This window comes from Schistocerca piceifrons, chromosome 1 (assembly GCF_021461385.2).
Source record: "Schistocerca piceifrons isolate TAMUIC-IGC-003096 chromosome 1, iqSchPice1.1, whole genome shotgun sequence".
Classification (NCBI taxonomy): Eukaryota; Metazoa; Arthropoda; class Insecta; order Orthoptera; family Acrididae; genus Schistocerca; species Schistocerca piceifrons.
Window position 1 is genome coordinate 133776947 of NC_060138.1, and position 12519 is coordinate 133789465.

The following is a 12519-nucleotide window of genomic DNA, read 5'->3' on the forward strand; positions in this document are numbered from 1 at the left end:
CTGTGACCTTTTTAAAAAGAAAGCACAAATGATGTCTCACAGCTGAGACGATACGCCATGGGCATGTCATCCGAATAGAATCCGTTTGTGAAAACGACGTCAAAAGCCTTCTAGAAACCTAAAAACGGATATTTAACTTAGGAGCACCTGTCGATAGATTTCATTACTTCATGCAAATAAAGAACCAGCTGTGTTTCGTAAGAATAAAATTTCCTGAGTTTGTGCTTTTTGCTTGTCAAGGGACCGTTCTCAACGAGTTACTTCGTAATGTTCGAACATGACAGTTTCATAATCCTGCCAAGAACCGATGTCAGTGTTATGGGTCAACAATTCAGCAGATTACTTCTATTTCATTTCTTATGTATTGTTGTAACCCGTACACTTTTACAGCCTTTAGATACGGATCATTGGACAAACAAGAACCTGTATATGATTTCTAAAAATGGAGCTATTCTTCGATAAGAAATTTTGAAGTTCAGTCCTCACTGAGTAATTTAAGAAAACGCTTCCTCACATCACACCACCATATTATTACCTGACTTGTATTGCGAAGTAACTAAGCTTCCTGTATTAAATTTCAGGTGATTTCAGTGATGTCCATCACTAAAATACACGAGGAGACACGCCGCAGCAACGAGAATTCTCGGTAAGTTAGAACATTCTCAAACGGGCCGAATATTAATTTCCAAATTCAGTTCGTGTGGCTGGTTTGTTGAGCAATGCCTACTAAATATACAGCACTGAACAGTGTGATGGAACTGACATACCATGTTTTATCTTAGATGTTTCTTGTCTCGGAAAAAATTTCTACAAATCTGATTCGAGAAATTGAAAAGCGTGTCAAATAAAGTTAACCTTTTCAATGAGGTAGTGTCCGCAGCTGCGACGAACTTTTAGAATGAGTTCTTGAAGCCCCCAGCTGCCATTTTCTTCGTTTCCTGTACGATTGTACAATACAATCATACATAAAATACTTGAAAATGGCCTAATGCCGAAATTGTACAATAACACAGGAAATAAAGAAAACGGCAGCTGAATGAAATTATTAAAAAAAGTTAAGCTTCTTTTAAGAATATAAATGAAGTGTGGCAGTAAGAATCATCCTATTACGCGTATAAACATATACTGTATTTTAGTATCACACTGTATGAGAAATGCAGCCGTAAAATAAATTCTTCAATACTTTTGCTGTATAGGGACAGTTGAATGCTTACTGTTTCTTATTTCATAGTCTCCGCGCTCGCTGTATTATTTGCAGAGTTCGTCTCCACGCTGACATCAATTCTGTAAGAGTTATCATCAGCCAAGTGTCCCAGAAAAGACTTTTGTAATGGGCTATCCTCGACTGTGGACCCTATGTGCTACTTTCTGGACAATGTAGGTAATGGTTGCGTGAGGAGCAGAAATACGCGAACACCGAGTGACTAACCTCACCACTTTATTCTCAAATATAGTTTACAATAACACTAGCGCTACGCCAGCACACTAAACTGTGTCTGTCACCGTGGCGGCACTTAATTACAGATATGTCGAGACTCGCCATTCTGAAAGTCTGACAACTCGTTGGAGCTTTGCTGGTTAAGTGGCTCTGCCAAGAACTCAGCTGTGGATGAGTTTTGCCTGTGGGCGACCCCTTGTCACCACACAAGCTGGTCAGCAATCCAAGATGGCGGCAGCTACGCGCGCGTGTATGCACGAGTCGCTGCGTGCATGCGTTTAGCCCTTACAGCTGTCTCATTAACCATTAAAAAAGATGTAGAGTATCAGTTGCTACAGTCGTCAATTTTTTTTTCAGTTGAGTCTTTCTAGCGATCTTCCGGTATAACTTCACTGCAGCGTAAGTGCTAAGACAGCCTGTTCTCGAGGACACCAGCACGGGCGTGGCGGTGTTCTGAGTGCGGTGAAGTGGAATTCCTGGTGCTATCTACTCGTTTACTGAAAGGAGGATATACACTAAACAGAAACGTGTATCTGAGATTGTGGACAGAACACCGAAATAGGAGCGGAAAACAAATGCAGAACTTAAAACGTTAACGGCCACTAGCTACTTCTGACCTTGAACATTCTCCCCTGATAATTCTTTGGTGTTGATAAATTCCCGGTCTGGACTTCTTAGGTGACGTACTTCAAATTGTATCTGAAATACAATAAATTAAATATACCTAAGACAAGCATACTGTTCTTTTAAGTAAAATTCAGAAATTATCGGTTTTCGGTATGCATATACAAGGCATCTCATGACAAATGGTCAGTATTGAGGCGTATTACAGGAACGATCACGCGAAGCAAAAATTTAAAAAAAAATTCACACCTTCAAAGTTATGAGTATTTTTTCATCTTCTAATCTCTCAAGCGGAGGTATTCCTCTGTTCTTCCTATTTGCATTCCATATTTTGGGAGAAGGTAGTATGGATGAAAACAAGAAAACGTCGACTAGAAAATATACGGGCCTAAAATGCACGCCTTAAAATGTATGTCCTAGTTTGGTAGAAGAGATGTGCTTCACAGCAGCGAAGATGAACATGTACTCATAGGCCTAACTCCCACGGTATACATTTTTCAGCCCGTGTTTACTAGATTTTTTCTTCGAATGATCAGTTCTGAGATATCTCTGAATATGGACATTCCTACAGGGACACACTCTATACACAAATTCTTCGGACGCATTTATTATTTAACACCTTGCTAGACCATCTATGGATAAATTACTGTGTGAAGGAAAGGGACTCAAGGTTGATTGAACAGTGCAGATTGGCCAACCGCAAAATAAATAAGTAAAATAAAGTGAAGGTGTAACTTTCCATATATGATGACGTCATAGACGGAGTAAAAATTTCAGAAGGAATATTCCATCACTCGCTTTAAACGCCCCATGAAAATCGCAGAAAACACGAAACTGTGAGGCCACACTAATGTTTCGACCTCCGTCCTCCAAAATTCGAATCCAATGAGCCACCTCGGCCGCTGTACTGTCAGCAAATGGACGACTCAGGATAAGGACTACAACATTTACAGCGTTTGTTTCAAATACTGTGTAAAAGGAATGGACATTGCGCAGCACACAGTGAGAAAAAGTTCACTGAGCTATTAGAGGTGCACAATAAGTGGATTGGAAATTCGAGCAACTAGAATCAAAGGTCATTAAACATGGCGTCGAAATAAGTACCATATTCACAAGGTTTATACCGATTCCGTATTGCAGATGGTAATTTGTGGTTCCGTGAACAAGTGCTCTGTATGAAGCTGTCTAAGTAATAAATCTTACACGAATCTCTGTACAGGTCGCATCACATATATTCAACAAAGCAGCCGCTAAGAGATCATGGTTGTAGTTCCTTATTTATTAGATCGGTATAACATACGGTCTGCCTACAGAACAGCAAATCATCTGCTGAGAATCTCGAGAGGCACAAATAACCAGCAAGAAAATTATTGCTCCTACTGTGCATATTTTGTCTCGTCGTTTAGAAATCTTTGACGGGAGGTTTTTGCAGAACTGAGCAAAGGCGAGACCGTCTGCTGCCATTAGTAGTTCCAGGAATCGCGCCGGAGGGTGGCGGCCATCGCAGGTAACGGCATTACAACAGGAGATAAGGGCGCATAACTCGGGGTGGTGTGTCGCAAACACAGCTGCAGCAGGCGGTGTCAGAACAAAGCACTGCAGAACATACAATGACAAGACGTAAACGCAGAAGCAACGCAATAAGGATTAGAAGTTCTGAAGTCGAAGAAGCATTGGTATAGAGAAAAAAATATACCATATGCCAGTTGGAGCGGTAATCACTAAAGCAAAGGCGTTTCTCGCCACTTAAGTAGGGGGCAAGGATCATCGTACAAAAAATTATAGAAATCAGAGCTCACAAGGAAAGAGTCAAGTGGTTGTTTTCCGTGCCCTATTCGAGAAAAGAATGCCGAGAAATAGTCCGAAAGTGGTTCGATGAATACTCTAACAGGCACTTAACTGTGAGCTGCATAGTAATAGTCACACTGATGTAAATGATATCAAAGCTTTTAACATCACTCTGCTAAACGCTATTTCAGTATCTGAAGTACAATTTATAACTAAAAAGAATCCAGTTAAAATTTGAATAACTAATCCTAATAATAAAAAATTTTTATTAACATAACTCCAGTGTAACTCATGTCCTGTTAGTCACAAACTGGACTTCGATATGAAATGCAGTGTCACTGTAAGTTAAGGAAATTATAACTTCGAAAAGATGTATACATATACGGCACTTGTACTACCATAGACGAGGTCTGTACTGAAAACAAAGATGCAGCTCTTTGAAACCGGTCCGCCAACATACCTACCAGCTACATCACAGAGTTTCTTATACACTGACTTGCTGTCAGGTTTTAAGGGAGGACAGCATTCTACTTGACACATGCTGGTGCTCGCCTCGAGAACGCTACCGTCGCAGACTCGCATTCCAGAAGTCTTGAGTACAAATTCCAGTCGGGCCATCCACGTTAGGATTTTCTAGAGTTTTCTTGAATGAAGCACTGCGAATGTCAAACAAAGATACGGCCAATTTTCTTCCCCACCATCTCCGCATTTGTGCTATGGCTATATTGTCGTCGTCGACATTCCTAACACCTTGACCTTTGGTCCATCCTTCGAGTCCAGGTACCTAGGGGGTGGGGGGAGTATTCACGCGGCGCCGCTGGTTTCACAAACAATTCTCCGAAATTTCCAGCGCGTCATCCCCTCCACCCCTGCCACTAACCCTCCCTTGCAGTACTATTACTAGTCACCGGTACTGCGTGTGAGCCCATAATTCGGTGGTTCAGTTACTGTGGTGTCACGAGCTTAACAAGTCTTGTGTAGACGCAGCATCGGTTGATATCGTTCTCACAGCAGTGAAAGCCGCGTTGGAGATGAATCCGCAGCCTTCTTCTCATCGAGGACCTGCGGCAAAGCGACCGAGGAGGGAATCGTCACCAGAAGGGCAGGCGGCGACGTCTCCGACCCCACACTGCAGCGGTTTCGAGGTGAGTCCGCAGAGGCTTGGGCGGTGCTCGGCTACGTTCTGGTGCTTACAGAGAAGCGCCACAAGAAGATTTGGCACTCGGTTCGTTTCCTGGCTGTGCGGTTATGTAGAGTAGGTCACTTACAAGAATCTGTGATTCGCAGCGTGGTGATTTTCATAATAACAGCAATTTCACAAGTAATCCGACGTTCCCTTCTTCGTAACAGAGTTTACAGGCTCGCCACAAGGCACATAAAAGTTTTATTCACGTCTACAGTACTTTGCTAACTTTAAACTGCAAAACGGACTCCATATTTGTTTAAGTTTTGCTGTTTTGCCATTCGAAACGGATTTTGAACAGTATTAATTGTACTTTTTTCCGTCTGTTTAGTGGGAACAGTATTCAGTCCGGATCCTATTGGTAGTGGGAATCAGGTAACAAGGAAACGAAAAAAATTCTGCTGTATTTAGCTAGCTGTCTTCGTGAATCAGTACACAATGTGTTTGTCAGCAGCAAAAGCTTTATTTATGGATAAATGTTCTGTTAACTTTCCTCAGTCAGCCTTGTAAAAAGTATATTATAATACCGTTCAAGTTGTGATTCATTTTCAGTTCTATTTTATGACTCACTTATCATTAGATTATGTATGCCTAGACCTGAAGTCTTGTACCCCTGGCCTGTTATCAACGCTGTACGCAATCTGGATGAGACAAGAAATATTACTCTTGTTCAGTTGTAAAATTTAGTGCTAATGTAATGCGTGGAACTGGAAAATAGCGGCTTCGTCCCATTTTTGCCCATTTCAACTCCGAGTAGGACGAAATCTTAAAGTGTGTTCAAACCGCTAAGTGCGCTAGAACGCGGATTCGTGGCGTCCTGTGATTTCTCATAACTCATCTAAGGAAAGTATTATGTTGTGATGAAATGCGTCACATCACGGGACGCATGAACGCTATCAAAACGGAATCTTCAAATGTACTTCGGTAGTGATTACGATTCAATATGGTTTATGTGTCATATAAGCACTCTTCCCTTGTTTTTTATTACTGGTGAGCTGGCTGTTGATAACATGCACGGTAACGATTCCCCTGGAAAACCTTGCAATCTCAGGGAATTTCAAGAATTTCATGAAATTGCTTGGGAATTCTGCGTCCTTAACCTTGCACGGAAACTGAATTTTACTGAGTTTTGTAAACCACAAACTTTAAAATGGTTCGTATTGCAAAGTATGTTAATTGTATGAATATTATTCCATACAAATTATCGAAGTTTGAAAACTCCGGCTAAACTGTTGTTTACGGCTGCGCTCGCTCTCTATTAATTTATCAGGAGCTTCTACGCACCATCGTACTCCTCACATCTGAAATTCACAGCACATTTTTTTCCTTTGTTTGAGCAGCCATCCTTGTATTCTTTATCATGTAAGGGTACTGATCTATAAGTGATCGTTGAAAACTCCGGCTACACTGTTGCTTATGGTTGCGCTCGCTCTCTATTAATTTATCACGAGCTTCTACGCACCGTCGTACTCCTCACATCCGAAATTCACAGCACATTTTTTTCCTTTGTTTGAGCAGCCATCCTTGTATTCTTTATCATGTAAGGGTACTGATCTATAAGTGATCGTTGAAATAACGTAGGAAATGTAAATATTTTACAAAATTCTCAAATTTCATTCGGATGGCATGGGTTCTAGGCCTACCTAACGGGATATCGTGTAATCTTTTATTTTATACCTTCTTCGTTGACTACTGAAAATGTTTACACGGCAGCTATACATTTTGTTCAAACGAGCGTCCAAACGATTTGCGGAAGAAAACATAAGAAAGCAAAAGTATATTGCTACGTTTAAAACCGAGAAACTAAACGGGTTGCGAATATCGACGGCTTGGGGGGAGGTGAGATATGACGCGTGACACAAATACTTGTTTACAACGAGCTGACGACTGTAATACAGCCAACTTTTGTGTCTGCGTGTGTACCTAGCAAGCCACCTCATGGCGTGTAGAGGAGAGTACATCGTATGTCACTACTGCGTTCTATTGACAAAAGCTCAGTGCGAAAAAATGTCACAAAATTTTCGTACGAAATTCTCTGATTTTCTCGTAACGGCCACTTAGTATGGTGCAATTAAAAGGGTGTGATATTTTGCCTGACACAGCTTCGGACGAATGAGCCTGGGAAACAAATATTTGTGCCAGTCAGGGACTCAACACTGGGTTACCTGCTTGTCACGAGTTCCCTATTCATGCCTTTCAACATCGTAAATTAAAATTCAATAAGAAAAATTGCCGTGTCACCTTACAGGACGAGTGGATAGTCAATAAAAAAAAATTTCTAGTGTAAGAAACCTTATTGGTGACAGACCTTCTACCTGCCTTATTTCTCGGAAGTGCACTTTTTTTTAAGAGACCCTTCTGTATCCCTTGTTGATGCCTAAGATACTTCTTTTGCCTGACTTCTTCAGCCACTTACTTTAATTAGTTGTGCGTAGGACATTATTCTTAAATGAACAGAAGAGCTTCTGCCGTTTCTTCGTTCAAACGCAGTTAAAACAAAATCATCTTCCTATAATTTAACTGGTTTTCTTCTACAGAAACTAATAAAAAATTTAATTCTTATTTCTTCGTCATCTACTCTAGCAATCCTATATTAATGAAAAGACTAGATGATGATTTTTACTAAAGTAAAAAGTCTAATTATCATCATAATTTTAGTTCCTGTAACCCGGGCATGTCAACTTATTTCACTTTATGGCAATGTATCGACAAAGTAGTTTTGAAACTAGTATTCCTATTTGCGGAATTTCGTTAATTTAAAATGTTCTGCTTCTGTATAAATTATAGTTTTGTTTTTAATTACGTTGTTTGCGAAATCCCAAGGAGCAGGAAATAACAGACCATTACGTTATCCGAGCATATCTCTATACCTGACGATATAATCAGTTCTTAATGGTTTTGCGATGATAGCGTTTATTGTCACCGCACCTTCACTGACTTCCTTCAAATCGCGTCCCCTCGTTTCTTTCCAGCCAGTATATCCAAATCTTCTCGGATGGTACGCTCTCAGAAAGTCAACAGTAAATCTCTCCGTGATGTTAACGCCTCTGGAATTTGTGTCATTATCTATGTGAAGCTCTCGCACGTATTCAACAAATCTGGGACAAAACACGCCGCGTCTCGTTGGGTCTTTCAACTTCTTAACTCCTGCCTCCTTAGGGAATAATAGAAATTCCGCAATATCCGAGAATCAGCAGAAGGATCTGTTGGTAAACTATTTCTCCGCAGGCTTTTGCTAATGAATCTCTATCTAGTGTCTGCTTTTGCTACACCTAGGTTTATGTGGCCATAACATTTCGCTCCTGTCACATACTATTAGTTTAACGTCATTAAGATTTGGAATTATTGATAAACATTCACATGACGTTGGATGTTTTCGCCTGTTTATGAACTATAAATTACTTTAATTTAAATTGATCTTCAGCTGTTAGTTACTGCAACAAGCGTGGGTAATTTGCTCGTCTTCCTGCAATTAGCTACAATTTACTGTCGTTTCCAGGTGCATCATCCACTGGCAGCCTAATGGAACTTACACGTTATTTCCAAAAATATTTAACAGTCCGGAATACTTTGTTGCCATTTAAAATTTTATTTATGTGAGGGTACACAGTCTCAACAACTTGGTCCAAGTAGGCAATATTCTCTTTATCATCCCTGCAATTGCCCAGTTTCACCCATGGGTCAGTTCCAACCACATCTTTTTAGCTTCAAGCTTCATTTCACATTCTAACAAACCGCTGGAACATTATGACAGGTATAAATCATACTTCTGTGTGTTGTTGTTGTTGTTGTTGTTGTTGTGGTCTTCAGTCCTGAGACTGGTTTGATGCAGCTCTCCATGCTACTCTATCCTGTGCAAGCTTCTTCATCTCCCAGTACCTACTGCAACCTACATCCTTCTGAATCTGCTTAGTGTATTCATCTCTTGATCTCCCTCTACGATTTTTACCCTCCACGGTGCCCTCCAATGCTAAATTTGTGATCCCTCGATGCCTCAAAACATGTCCTACCAACCGATCCCTTCTTCTGGTCAAGTTGTGCCACAAACTTCTCTTCTCCCCCATCCTATTCAATACCTCCTCATTAGTTACGTGATCTAGCCACCTTATCTTCAGCATTCTTCTGTAGCACCACATTTCGAAAGCTTCTATTCTCTTCTTGTACAAACTAGTTATCGTCCATGTTTCACTTCCATACATGGCTACACTCCATACAAATACTTTCAGAAACGACTTCCTGACACTTAAATTTATACTCGATGTTAACAAATTTCTCTTCTTGAGAAACGCTTTCCTTGCCATTGCCAGTCTACATTTTATATCCTCTCTACTTCGACCATCATCGGTTATTTTACTCCCTAAATAGCAAAACTCCTTTACTACTTTAAGTGCCTCATTTCCTAATCTAATTCCCTCAGCATCACCCGACTTAATTTGACTACATTTCATTATCTTCGTTTTGCTTTTGTTGATGTTCATCTTATATCCTTCTTTCAAGACACTGTCCATTCCGTTCAACTGCTCTTCCAAGTTCTTAGCTGTCTGTGACAGAATTACAATGTCATCGGCGAACCTCAAAGTTTTTACTTCATCTCCATGAATTTTAATACCTACTCCGAATTTTTCTTTTGTTTCCTTTACTGCTTGCTCAATATACAGATTGAATAACATCGGGGAAAGGCTACAACCCTGTCTCACTCCTTTCCCAACCACTGTTTCCCTTTCATGCCCCTCGACTCTTATACTGCCACCTGGTTTCTGTACAAATTGTAAATAGCCTTTCGCTCCCTGTATTTTACCCCTGCCACCTTCAGAATTTGAAAGAGAGTATTCCAGTTAACATTGTCAAAAGCTTTCTCTAAGTCTACAAATGCTAGAAACGTAGGTTTGCCTTTTCTTAATCTTTCTTCTAAGATAAGTCGTAAGGTCAGTATTGCCTCACGTGTTCCAACATTTCTACGGAATCCAAACTGATCTTCCCCGAGGTCGGCTTCTACCAGTTTTTCCATTCGTCTGTAAAGAATTCGCGTTAGTATTTTGCAGCTGTGACTTATTAAACTGATAGTTCGGTAATTTTCACACCAGTCAACTTCTGTGTGTATGTGGCACAAAAACAATTACAATACAGCACTTGCCCGCGAAAGGCAAAGGTCCCGAGTTCGAGTCTCGGTCGGGCACACAGTTTTAATCTGCCAGGAAGTTTCACAATACAGCTGTTTGTACCGTCTGAGGGAAGTAAGCATGAACACTATTGTACCACACACACACACACACACACACACACACACACACACACACACACGATGTAAACCTGTCAACATGTACCAGCAATAAAGTAGAACGTGAAATGAAGCATAAAGCTAAAAATATGTTCTTCAAAATTATACACAGTTGAAATTGGCCAATTTCACGGACAATAAATAGAATACAGTGCATTTGGACGATGTTTTCATTCTCAAAGATTTATGTTCTCAGAGTTTCGTACTATTTAAAAAAAATATTATTTTTAGTTGTCAGCTGCAATGTGATCTGCGATTGGTGCTGTTACCGTTTCATATACAGTTACGAAGCATCCTGCGTTGATAACCGGGCTTCGGTCTCCGTCGTAGCATTCCCCAATACAAATCATACGTGTCGGTCAGAAATGTTCGTTGTTCGCTGGCCTTTAGCCGAAGACTTCCTGTCATTGCGTTTACCCTCTCAACGCCTGTACCTTCTACTGCGCAGTTGTCACTACTAACTTCGTGCGTTGTTAAACTTTTTTCCCTTTTCAACCACTCTGCACCACGCAATCGTATAACGAAACAGCGAATATGGAAGGAACCTTAGGGGCGAGAGCGGTTACTTAACCGACGAGTAATTACGTTAAATACCTCTGAGGATTTCAGTTGTCAGGGCGAGGCACTGAACTCTCACCTTCTGTTAACAAAGCTGGTTGTGCTCTGAGAGTCTGCTTCGTCACGCGTTGAGAAATCCAGAGGAATCGGCTGTATCGGCAGCAAGCAAGCAATGATTACTTGCTAAAATAATTGTCTCTGGATAGTTGGTTCATTCCTCAGATATAGAATTAGTAACTGAGTTGTCACATAACGAATAGCACGTTGGACACCATATCATACATAATACTTGCTTGAGACGCAAAGTACACTTTATAAAGTAATTAACAGACGACTGCAACTGAATTTTGCGACGCTGCTTGACAGAACGTGACTGCTCTCATGAAGAAGGGAACAGTTCCCCGCAGTTCTCTTAGTTCTGTTTATTTGGTTGCGAATCAGCTTTCTGTCATAGCCATATGATAACTGAATGTCGCAATCATGAAATGATATGCATTCGATAACGGTACAGATACTGAAGATACATGGAATGTTGAGGGCCAGATTTTCTACAAAGGAAAGCATTATTTTCTTTACATTGTATGAAAATCGTTACATACAACAAAAATGAAAAATACAGTTAAATTCTTATTGTAACTTAAATTTAGCATGTCTGAAATTTAATTTAACAGAGGAGAAAGAGTAAATCGTATTTTGTTTTTTAAAGCTAAGCGCCCATTTAGTCATACGTTTATTGATTTCATGTGTGTCTAGTAACGCCATCTTTCTGCTAATCGTAACATATTTAAAATGTCGCAGTCCCCACCATAAGTGTTCCGCATAGGTAAAATCTATCTTTCCTGGTCTCTAGCCAATCTCACGTTCCGATAACCTATTGCCACAGCTCTGACTGACTGACCAACATATATTTCTCAATATCGCTTGCATCTCATTTCGTACACACCACTACAGGGCAAAGGTTTTGTTGTGAGGCATAAAATTTTACTACGTTGTTATTGTGAAACGTATGTCTGGAGTTGCCTGACAAATGGGACAGGCAGGTTCTTGTTGGCCAAGATACAGAAGTGGTGCAAATTTACGAATTTCATTTTTTTCGTACAATATTATCAACCAGATAGGACCTACAGTCGTTATTGAGAACGAACAATTTGACAACATTTAATTTTGACTGAAAATCATGTGCGGATAATGAAACCGTTATGAAGTGATATACCATCGAATGGAAAGCTGCATGTTCGTCGTTTTATATTGCGAGCTGTTGTTTTTCAGCAAATGCTAACTGTGGCTTTGTGAAAAGTCTGTATTAATGTCCAAGCACATACAAGAGCCTCCGAGCTCCATCGTGAACTGGATTTTATTTTGTACATTTTAAATGCTTTACGATTGCGTTTAATAGTCCTATAATATGTGCCCGTAAAAACAACGCATGATCCACATAACTGACCTCAAATTTAATTTTGCAACTTATTGGCCTTTTCTGTAAGAAAACTTGTTCGTAATTTCCCTTTAAAACTCAAATATTGCGGGACTAACACGAAAATCCATACCTATTTTATCGAACTATTAATAAAATGTTTCTGGAACGGGAAAAAAATTCAATTCATTTTTGGGAGATTTGCTTCTTGACGATTAATGTCATTACATTCGAGT